Here is a 12,556-nt window from a genome sequence, read left to right as displayed (position 1 = left end):
CCGCCATATCTGAATTTATTCCCAAGGAAAATGTTAGCGTGGAATAAAATGCATTAAGAGGCAAGCCAGCGAGGAGGTGCATTTTTAATTTGTCTATGCAGAGGCTTTTTGCATTCCAGGTTGCCTCGGTGTCAGTGTGACTCAGAGGTGTGAGTGTGTGAGTGTGTGTGTGTGTGTGTGTGTGTATAACAGCTGCTCTTGCCATAATAAAAACAACTTCAGACATAAATGTTTCCATAAGGCAAAAGGTTGTGGCATTGCTTGCCGTTTTTGCCTTATGCTAGTCCTTTTCCTTGTCTGTAGGCGTCATGACCCCGTTAACTTGTGCACCTGTATGCATATATATTGCATAAAAGATTCACAAAATAATGTTTTCATCGCCACTCTTAGTTGAGATTTACCGTCAGACTGAACATGCGACAAACAGTTTTGGTTTTCAAACAACCACGTAGGCCACTTAGCTTCATGCTAACAAACGATACAAAGAGCCTTAGAGGCATGTGGAGTTTCTTTATCCTCTTTGGGAAAAAAAAAAAAAATGGCCGATAATATTACTGCAGCCGACTGAGTAGTTGCGACCGTCTCCATGTTTAGCCATATGGCCGTATTATACTGCCCCCAAGTGGCCAAATTGTGCACCCGCAAATAATCGGAATAAATTAATCAGAAGCTTTGCATTGCGTTTATTCGCGATTTGAGTGTTTTGAGTAGCGCCCAATCCGAATGGCAATGATTAGCAGAATACGATTCAACATAACCGATTAATCGGCTGATTGATGACTAAAATACCTTATTTTTCCTGCTTTCCTGTTTACAAGAATGAAAATACTCTATGAATTACCGGTTCAACATTTCTGTTTTACGATATTTTTTCCTTTATTATTTAACTTTACAATGGAGAAAAAAAATCGACAAAAATCGGTCTTTCCTTTCTTACTGCCTTTTTTTAAGGGAAAATGTTTAAAATGAATATCTTTATCTCATTTTTTTAAAAATATATAAATGTGTAAAAATGTTTTGACAATTTTACAACTAATATCTGCCGATTAAAATCGTCCAACCGATTAATCGGCTCCACTCTGTATGTGCGTTGCAGCAGCGAGCATCAAAGCAAGTTTCTAATGAACCGATTTTCGTGTCCAAACAGCCCCAAAACTGTCTGAAGGCGATTTGTTTTCATTTTGTGCGATTAAACAGAAAAATCAAAGGAAGACGACTATTTTCTCTATCCAATCAGATTAGACATCGTTACGGTTTAAGGATGCACCTGTCTAAACAAGTTAATTGCTGAATAATTATCGTAGAATTACTCACTTTCCTCGATCGATTGCAGAACAGATGATCTCCAAAAGTGCCACGTGACGTTCCGGATGGTAAATCCGAATATGTCGGCCTTCTGCGTACATTGATAAGACGAGCCGCGCATGGATAGCGGCGGGGCAAGTCTCCTCTGCGGCCTGATTAGTTCTGCTCCAGAAACGCGCAGAGTGACGAGCTAATCGGCGGCGTGTCGGCGCTGAGCGAAGGCCTCCGAGGAACCCAAAGGACAGATCGATGATCCGCGGGCCCGGAGACGGCGGGTGATGCACGGCGGCGTCGAAAAACATTGTCAACATGACGCATGGAGCCGCGCGCCGCCCGGGACGAATGGAGTGGCGTCTAATGACACGATCACGCCGTGGCGCTCGTATGACTTTTTTTGGGAGATAACCCACGTGGTCTCTGGGGGGGGTGTCCTCCTCGCGTTCCGTGTTGATAAACACTCGCTCGTTGGTAAAGGTCAAAACGACAGCGATTCGCATTATGTGTTGTCACACCGCTGACATAATGCCTCCATCAAGCGCCGGTGCATGTGCGGAGGAGAGACATATTACAAACGGCGCAGCTAAGAGTGTTCTGCCAGGAAGCGCACACATTTGCATTTAAGACTTTAAGACTCGAGCCATCTTGCTACTGAGTAAACCGTTGACTATAACCAAGATTGAAGTCGTTTATAGTGGACTCATCAAGATTTAAACCACTCTAATTGTTTTGCCTGATATTAAAATCACGATTAATCGACATTTTTTTCAATTCAACTTGAAATATATGAAAGAATCGGGAAATAAGTAAATGATTGTCAAAGTAAAATAGTAATACATTAAAAGAGAATTGACAGAGCCCCACAAGCTAAACGGTGCAGAAAGAAAAAAACAAAACAAAACTGCTATTCGCTGTCGTCTGTCTGCCTAAAAATGGCACATTTCAGCTTGCAAGAACTCGACTTCACACTTGAAAAAAAAGTCGTTTTTGTAAGTGGGAAAAAAAATAAAAATAAATAGATATATATACATATATTTTTTAAAATTTAATTTTATTTTATTTATTTATTTACTTTTCTTTTTTTTTTTTTTTTTTTTTGGTGTCCTTCAGGGAGAACGACTTTCTGTTTGTCCAGCAAGGCGGTCATGCTCTCGGGGGCTTTTATTTTATTTTTTTTCCTTTTCCCGTTGACTGGCTAAGTTGTGCATTTAACAAGAGTCGTTCCCCTCAGCGAGCCTCAGGGGGGCACCGCTACGGAGGGCACGGGCCCTCGCATGCTTAGAGGACACTTCCCCGGTCCTCCGTTTGAACCTTCGCAACTCCGGGGTTGGCGCTGCCAAGCTCTTTGAACTCAACCGGAGTTTGCAAGCCAAGCCATACGTCGGCCGCCGAGCCATACAAATGAGGTTCAAAGAGCATCGACTTAGGGGTGCGCGCTGTAAAAAACGTTTGCTCTCTAGCGAGACATCAGTCTTGATTTAAAGCTGAGGTGCACTTTGTCAGCTGTTACTTTGCCCTTCCCCTGCACGTCCTGCTTCAGATGAATTTACATGCCGCCTGTGATTTCCACGCCGTTTGTCGTCTCTCGTCGGGATAGATTTACGCCGTGTCGCCGTCGTATATTCATTTATTTCTAATCGTCTTTCCTTACCTGTCCTTGGATAACCTGACCCCCTCTCCCCCCCCCCCCCGCATCCCCTCCTCCTCTCTCCAGATTTCAGCTGAGTGACTCGTTGAGATGGACGTAATGAGACAGGTCGGGGAGAAGGAAGGCCGGGGCCGTAAACAAGGTGAAAAACAATCAGGTGAGGGTGCGACGCGCCTCCCGGGACGCCCGACGCAACGCAAAGACATGACATCATTTTCGCCGGAGAAATGACTTTTTACCTTCAGTCAGCTCTCGTTTGCGAGCTCACCGTTTTACGTTTGTTTTCAGGCCTGCCTTCATTTGCCCTCAGATGCAAGTTTGATCGTCCCGGTGAGTCATATCTTATATCTCAGTCTGTGACCTCTGTCGGAAAATTAAAAGAAAAAAAAAAAAGCCTAAACTGTAATCAAGGGCCTGAGGGAAATGCGAAACATATTTGACTGTCGCAACACGAATTGGTTCATCCGACATGCCTCTTGTTATGATTACTTTGAGATTTAATTTAACGATAGGACAAACTAAAAGTGCAAGCGAAATATTATTTATTAAAGTTTAGCGATTAAGTTCGGGCAGTGGAAATGCTTTAAGATAATTATACACGCAGCAGCGTATTATTGTTGTCGCAGTTTTCATCGTCCATTTTATTTTGACATTTGCTTTTTCAATTGAGTTTGTTGTAATTAGTTTTTAGAGCAGGTTTGCATTTGTTTTTATTTTTTTCAAATAAGTTTCATTTTAGTTGAGCTTTTTTTTTTAGTATTAGTTTTAGTTTTTTTTTTTTAATATATGGAGTATTTCTTGAGTGCAAGACAAGAAAAATTGTGACTCGTAATGTTGATTACAATTTCCAAATGGCGAAAATATGCGCAGTGATGCCCCCTGCTGAAATATCTCAGCACAGCAGCGTTAAAGATCTCCTGGAAATCGAACTTGGATTTTTATTTAGGTGTCACAAAACGGAGTAGCCGTGGTGAAATATTTTGCGTCCCTTTTTATTTATTTTATTATTTTTTTTTTTACACCCTTTTTGTCCCCCTCGTCATTTGAAAAGGAACAAATACCCCCTTCAACTGCAATTAACGGCCTTTCATCGAGGTTCATTATCACATTGGAGCTCCGCTATTAGTGCACCCCCCCCACCCCGCATCTGAGAAATTTCTTTGTCTTTGCTTTTTCACACCAGGCACTATTCCTGTGTCGCTTGTCGACTGATAAATTACAGTGGCGTGCGTTTTGCAAAGTCATCGACGACGTTTCGTTTGGAGTTGCACCGGGAGCATAAATCACATTTTGCAATCATGTCCTAAGAGGTTACCAGGGGGGGGGCTAAGGAGAAATCACATGTTCGGAAATATGAATACATGATGTAATTAAGGCAAATAAACAAAACCGCTTTGGGATGTTGCCTGAGCGTTGCTCGCAAAGCCTTGGCTATGCTTAACTTTCCCCGAATTCTCGCGACCTTCCACAGCAACAAGCGTTCATTAGCATAGCACGACTTTTTGTGTGTGTGTGTGTGTGTGTTGTGCGCTTTAATTGGACAGCATGCCACGTAATTTTAGCCGCACATGGATTGTCAAAGCTTTGGCTGCACCACTCCAAGTGCAACGCGGAGCCTTCACTCTAATTGGTCCGGTTTAGAATTAAAGCAATTGGCTCGAACGCTGCACGCGATTGTTTTCGGCCATTTGCGCATCATTAGGCGGTATGACTCGGCCGCTGTGTGCATGTCGCAAAGTTGCCGTCATTATTATGGCGCGGCAGAAAAATATTCATAAGAATGACTGCCGTCGTGTTCTAATTAGAGTATTTCTTTCGGTTTGTTGGCGTATTCTTGCCAAATTTTTGGTTTAACCTGGTCTCGCGATCCTGTGGCTGCCGTCATGTTTTTTTTTTTTTTCTTGTGAAGACGGTTGGTTTGGCGCTGTAAAAAGTGTTTGGAAAATGTATTGGGTTTTGGCCTCGAGACAACTTTTGTTGGGATTTGAGGCCATCTCGCTGCAGACGAATCGCAATCTTCGGCAGTGCACTGCGTGCCCTCGCCGGGCGCATACGCCGGCTTGTTAAAATTTCTGCTCACGGGAAAAAAAATACAGCACATATGGATGTGAATCAAATACACGTGCGCATGGGTTGAACATTTTGAAAAGAGATATATCGTTTGGAGACGAGATGATGCGGTTGCAAAAGTGTGGACACCCTCCTCCAACTGTGGGATCTGTCCGTCACCTGGCACTATTTTTAGATCCGCTGATGAACCTCAAATTGAGTTCATATGTTCTAGTAGGCTTTTCCGGACATTTTTAATGCTTTCAACTTGTATCCCCAAAATCGGACAACCAGCTGAGCTGATGTCGACCGTCAACGAGCGTTTGTTTGAGTCTTCCTGCTTCACGATCGTCGCCTCCAATGAGATTTGCGCGCACTTCTTCCCCCCCCCCCCCCTTTTCCTTTGTTTCGGCACAGACAATGCTAATTTCCTCAGCCTCTGTCAAACAATGTGTTCACTGGCTGCCGCTGTTTAATTAAGAGGAGGTGTGCAACACACGAGCAGCCACGCACTCCGGCTGTATTAAGGAACTCCTCCGCGGGGACTTGATTCGTTTCGGGAGCCCGGCGTGGGCGGAAGAAGAGAAGGCGATACGTTTCGCCAGAGAAATGTACACACGGATCGCCCTGAGGGAGTTGAGGCAAAGAATTCCTCCTGGAATTTTCTCCCTTAGTCTCTCGCTCTCTTGCTTTATTGCAACACCCACCCCCCCCCCCCCGCCACCGCCACCGCCGCCTTTCTTCCGTTCTCATTTTGGTCATGGTAATTCATCATGGAATATCAAAAGCGTTCAAAGCTGCCGCATAGAAATGAAGGCTCAGGAGCCTGTGAATAATTGCTTTGCGTGAGGTTGCCGCCATACTTATTGAACCCTCTTGACTCGCTGTCCCGTGCAGGGGCCGCGTGTATGATGAAGACACGAGGGAATGCTGTATTTGACGTCCTTAAAGCCACGTTATGGAATAATTGTCCTTGAGAACCAGAAGAGAATTGAAGCCAGGTGCTCTGACCTGAATAAACAACCCTCACCCCCCCCACACAAAAAAAAAAAAACACCTGCTCTTCCCCTGTAATGATGTCATCGCCCGCCTTCACTCACAATAAAGACAACATTGGACCTGAGAGATCCTCGCCGACCGACTCCAGAGCGCCAGCGGCTCGGAACACCATCTGTGAGAGCCTCGGAATCTTCCCGTTGCCTGGCACCGGCGCACGGATCACGGAAAGCACTCCCGCACCAACTCTTCCGGTCCACAGATCCGACTGACTGTGCAAGTCGCGGCAACCCGTCCTCCGAATATCGCCGTGTTTACCAAAGGCAGCGGCGAGATTATCCTCGGAGCGAGCGCGTTCATTCCTGTCAGTCAGCGGAGAAGGCCCGGAAATATACATTCTATGGTTGCTCCATTTTTTGAGCTGGGCGAGTATATAAAAAAAAAAAAATTATCGCAATTAATGAAGTGATATTGAAATCACGATTAACGATTATTCATTTATTCAGTTATCGAAAGTCAAGAGTAGCAAAAGGAAGTTGCGATTTAGCTCCTGCGTTCCTTGTATTTAAATATATGATGTGTATAATTTTTTTTTTTTTTTTGTGTTTGATCCGAAAGTAAACTGCCTCAAACATGCTCGGGGAGCTTACGTAATCGTTTAACGATGACATTTCGATTAATCGCCCATTTGAACTGGTGCAATGAACAAGTAGCACTTGTGTCTTCTCAGCTCCAATTACAATAAAACACCAAAAGCGCCAATGCACGCAGCAGCAAATTTGGCCAGATGTTGTTGGCGTATTCGTACCCAAATTGCCATCCCGACGCTGCGGGCTGCTAATTGCATCACGCTAGTAAAAAATATTCCTTAATGAGACCACTCGCTGCTTTTAAGATTTGTTCATTCCTTTGACTTGACTGGATCAAATCCACCGCTTGGCAACCTGACGCTGACACGCACGCACGCCCTCAGTAAGCAGCCGGGTGTCGTCCGAATAGAGATGTCGAAGATTCCGCCGTGCTCAGGAACAAAAGAAGCGTCCAAGTCGGAGCGGGTTTAAGAGAATCTGCGAGATTAGAGCTGTCTTTGCCGGCACGGTTCAGCACACGCGCGAGGGCCCCCGCGCGGGATCAACCACAAAGTTGTAACAGAGGCTGGAGAACTTTTCCACTCATCAGCTGCGGGTGCGCGAAGGGAGGGGGGGAGGGGGGGGGGGGATTGCAGTGGGCGGCTAAGGTGGGGCATTGGAGAACTTTCCCTGAACTCTCCCCAGCTTTGTGTCTCCTACTTTCATCTCAGGTCACTGTCAGTAGAGGGTTTATCTTGTTAAAAGGGCGGCGTAGATGAAACGGGGTCTGTTGCTGCAAACTTGGGGGTTACATCGGGGATAGCGTTTCTTCTTCATATACCTTTTAAAGCCTCGTTCCTCTTTGTGCCAAATGCGGGGCGTTCACCAGAAGCGTCACCTGTCGCCAGCTAATTAACTTGTGCCCCCCCCCCCCCCAAAAAAAAAAAAAAATCGAGATCAAACTCTATAAATGCTAGTTTGTAGAGAAAACCAGTCAGTGTCTAAACAGGATCTTGGCAATAACCGCGACGTCGAAAAATGGCAGCAAAAACAAACGTGTCGTCGTGTCGGGGAATTATAAGACAATACTAATAATTATATTTGGCGACATGGCTAAAAAAAAATTTTTTTTTAAATGTTGTAATTATCATATAAAGTGTGCAATTGAAATGCAAAATGTCTTTCATCATGAAAACAAAACAAAAAAAACAAAAACGGATGTTTTAATCCAATTTCCAGCACCAATTATGAATCTTTTGTTCTACCCGTAACGATTCTTTGGGCAATCACGTGCCAACATTCATTTCCGTCGGAACAATTTAGCGCCGTGTTTGGATCAGTCCGATAAAGACGTTGTCAGGGAACAAAAAAAAAAAAAAAAAGCTGACAAAAGTGATAAAAGACGCATTTGTTCATTTGTGATGCACCGTCACCAATGTGCCAGTTATTAAAACGGCTGGCTTTTTATGCGAAAGCCTGTTTCCTCTCTCTGGTTATTTGGTTATTGTGAGAGCTTTTCTTTTATCTCACTCGATCCATCCCAGGTTGGCCCGATAATATAATTGTCGCCAGCTCGGCACAATAGCAAAGCAAATGACACAGCCTGTGCTTAATCTCGCGTCTGGCAGCCCTTCTATACGTCTCCCAGGTAGTTTTGGACGCCGCTGATGGCTCATCGCGCTTTGTCGCGCAAGATGTAATGCTCGGCGGCATCTAATTTGCTCCGGCTTTTAGCCGCTCCCGCTCAACTTTTTACATCACAATAGGATGAGAAATGTGCGCCGGCGGGGCGGACAATGACGAGACGGCTTTGAGGGGGCCAAATGATTTCCGCCGACATAATGCCGGCACCGGATGCCTGTGTGTTCATTGTGCCGCTGACGCTTCGCCGCCGCTTGCTCAACCTCGCCGAACATAATGCAAAAGCTGCTCAACTTGACTGAAAGCAAAGATTGGAGATGAATTCATGTGGGATAAATTGTCCTTTTTTTTTTTTCCACAATAGCTGCCGTTATAGTCGGATAGACGCCACGTGAAATCTAACTGGGCGCGGAATAATCACGAGCTCGCCAAGCACGAAGAAGCGGCGAGGACTGGCGAAAAAAATGATGGCCATCTTGTTGTCGGTCTGCAATTTCACGTCATGCCCGACTTAAGTGCGTGTGAAGACGTTTTAATAAGGCCATTTGCGCGTGGAATGATGGTCTGGTACGCCCCGCCCATTTATTCATTTATTTATTTAGCTATATGTGTTAAGAGTATATAATTTTGTATATATTTTAAATTTGCCAAATATCGAAACGACCCAATTTCACTTCATCGGTCCAAAAAATATTTTGTGCGATGTCTTTGTTCATCTATCCATGCCAGCGACGCATCGTGACAGGGAAAACAATTCAATGCTCTGCCACTAGATGGCAGTAGAGACAATAGCTTTTCTCTTCATTTGTTGTTTTTAATCGCAGAATAAATACCGCGGCTTTGTGTTCCATCCACCAAACAGACCCACATTTTAAATGGAGTAAATAAATTACAATTGCTAATTATTATTAAATTGCTCATAATTGATATCTTTATTTTAATATAAATGCTTTTGGTGCCGTGAGATTTTTCTAATGTAATATATTGTCGAACTGCAAATTAATGTGCTCACAAGCTTTGTCGCTGACGGCGGTTTTGGAAAATCAGTCCTCAAACTATTTTCACTTATTGTCTATTATTTATTTATTTTTAATCCATCAATCTTGAGGAGATATAATGCTGCGAGGCTCCTGCAGCGTGACGAAGATATTCAAAGTGTCCATCACCGAAAGCGACAAAATATGTCTTAGAAAAGTTAATGTTGGCGAACTTAGCTATGTCTTGCACATTGTTCCTCCGTGGTACTTTTATTTATTTTTTTTCTAAAAGTTATATCTATTTTTTCTTATACTGTATCCACAAAACAGTTGTTGTGCTCTGCCTCAAAATATGAACCCAACACTAGAGAGCGCCTCTGGTGCAACATTTAATCTCCACACTAAAATTTCATGGCACCCAGAGCAGCAGGCAACATTTTTTTTTTTTTTTTATATTCAGTTTGACCTTTATTATTATTGTGCATGTGCACATTTTTGATGTGATATGCAGCCCTGTCATATTTTCTCTTCAAACATAAAGTCACCGGCAGCAATAAGTCAGTCTGTAGAGATTTCGCTCGGGGGGGGGGGCAGAAGGCAGACTTCAAATATGGAAATTGGAACAGGTTGTTGTAAAGGTGCCCGAGCGCGCCCTTGAGCAAGACACTGAATTGGAAATAGTTTGCAGTCGATGTTATTTACACTTGGACGGTGAAGCCGCGCAAACGTCTGAATTGAGCCGTCGGCGTTCGCGCCAGTCGGTTTGTTTACAGTAACCCGCCGCAGGGCCCCTTTAATTGGCCCTTTATTGCCTCTCCCCTTTTAATTGGACGGCATTTTTTTTTTTTTTTTGTATCAGCTGTGCAACGGTGGCGCTAACGTTATCCTGTAATTACAAGCCGTTATTTATTTAGCCGCCCCGCTGGGTGTTGTGATGTTTCACTTGGTGGAAGATAAGGAATGGCAAACACGTCTCCAGTGTCATATGTCCGAGCAGTATGAATCTGTCCTCTACGCGTCTGATGCACGTGTAATTTAAGATTGCGTGGTGAGGAATCGGCGGGGGGGGGCGGGGAGCGGCAAATAATCCGTCTTGGTGCTAATGAGAGACGTCTCACTTTTATGTCTATCTATCACCCCCGCTATGGTCAGCGTGCACTCTCGGGTATCTGTCGCTTATCAAATTGCCCGATGACCAAATATAACGTCGTCGAGGGCGTCATTGATAAGAACCGTCGAATAAAATCCCACGCAACATTTGAATGAAATATGTTGCGGTTGTTGTCTGAAGTGAACTAAATGAAATGAACTAAAAATAAATCAATAAATAAAATAATTAATACATTTTCGGAGGAGGCACACGTTATCAATTAAAAAAAAACAAAAAACAAAACTCCCATTGTTGTGAATCGCAATCACCTGAAATGAAACGACCAAGCATCATGGCTTTATGGGCGCGTCTGTAATGAAATTTCTTTTCCCAGAGAATCGATGAGCTCCCCTCCCTTGGTAGACTTTGCAATTACGAAAGCCTCATTAGATTATCGCACCATGCAACATATGGTAAGAGAGGAAATTCTTTTGATGTTCTTTTCTAATGACTGCATCGGGGATAAAAAAAAAAAAAAAAAGCAGATAATTGCTTGCTTTTACTTAATTTTCATGTCTTTAACGAAACGGGGAAGTTTCCCGTAATTCAGGACATACTTCCCTACTTGAGCTGCTTGCATGCAATGCAATGCTGCGACATGTTTTAGGATTGAGGGGGAATAAAGTACCGGAACATTGTTTCAAGACGTTAACGAGAAGGAGTACCTCTCAACAGGTTTTATAACTCAAGTTGTCAAAAAATATTGTGGGTTGATCGCCGTACTCTTCAAACAAAAGTGGCCGGAAAGTCACACAAGTGGATTTATAATCATGTAAAAATAAATACATAAATAAAAAGAAATAAATAAATACATAAATAAATAAGTTAATTTAAAAAATTTTTTTTTAAACAGTTTAATTAATTTATTTATTTATTTTTATGGACAAGCTCCAGTGCTCTGCATTTGACGTTTCGTCCATGCTAACGTAGCCGCCACATTGATGGTCCTGATCCCTAAAATCGATCTTCCACTATAATAATTTTGTCAACCTAATTGAATCAACCCACAAAATAAAAAAAAATAAAAAAGTTCAATATGTACTTAAACTGTTACACGTGAACTTAGTTTGTCCTTTTCCCGCCTTTTGAAATTTCACCTGTAAGGGCTTTTCAGGTTCGTTTCAGCCGCAAGCCGACTATCCCGAACCTTTTCTGAGACGCGTAGATAAGGCAGCCAAATTCCAACCACCTTAAGAAACGGACTCAAACGGTCTTGTTATCTTTGAATGAGCGAAAGTAAGAAAAGCCAACCTGGCCGGGAGCGATTGAGGATTATGACGGCCTTGTTTTAAATCATCGAGTACGACTAACGACGCTAATTTGTGTGCTTTTGAACCCGCGGCGGTCGCTGTTAATTGAGCGTTTGATTGAAAAGAGGGCTGGAGAAAGCCGTTGGCTCCGCCCCCATGGCGACGTGCCGCGCAGCTGCAGGCCAAACAACCTGCTGCGACTAAACTAGAAAGCCATTTGTTTTCAAAACGAAGCCCTCTCGCCGCTTCATCAGCGAGTCATTTCGGAGCACTTTTTCCCGAGGATCAATGTGCCCTCCGGAGACAAACGAAAAAAATCAAGTCATTTTTTCAAAGGATTGCTTCATTTTTAAAAAGAAAATATTGGGCTCACAGGAGGTCAATGTGACACCGGCTCCGCTGGTGGAAGGCAGACAATTTCCTCCGGAGGAACTCGGATGCAGCGTGTGTGCATTTCAAATCGACTCACTCCCATCCAGGCGGCGGCTCACTTTTTCTTTTTTTCTTTTTTTTTTTTCCCCGAAGAGCTGCAAACCTTCCAGATTTGATATCACGGGTGTCCCCTCTGAGGTGACAAGCCGGTAAAGCTCGGTTGCTTCGGCGTGACAGCAATGCAGCTGATTGAACTTAAACGCAGCTGTCAAAAAATGTGAAAGTTGCGCGTGCGACTTTCCGTTTCACGAGAGGCCGCGTGCGCTATTTTTAAATGCGGCAATTGGCACACGCGGCAAGTACGGCTCGCAAAAATGTGTTTTGCGGCAACAAAAATCGCAGTAAACTGGAGGTGGGGGTGAAAGTGACTTTCAAGTCCCTGTAAAGTGAAAATAAACGTTTTTGTAAATTCATGAAAAAAAAAAATAAAAGCCAAGTATAGGAAATGAGGCTTTAAAAGCGTGAAAAATCAAGCCGTTGTCCCCGTTCTCAAACACTGTGCTGACTCAATTGTCAAATAATACGACCGCTACAATCTGGAA

This window comes from Idiotropiscis lumnitzeri, chromosome 2 (assembly GCF_059441095.1).
Source record: "Idiotropiscis lumnitzeri isolate Australia: NSW breed Sydney's pygmy pipehorse chromosome 2, RoL_Ilum_1.0, whole genome shotgun sequence".
In the NCBI taxonomy this organism is placed as follows: domain Eukaryota; kingdom Metazoa; phylum Chordata; class Actinopteri; order Syngnathiformes; family Syngnathidae; genus Idiotropiscis; species Idiotropiscis lumnitzeri.
This window is presented reverse-complemented; position numbering follows the sequence as displayed.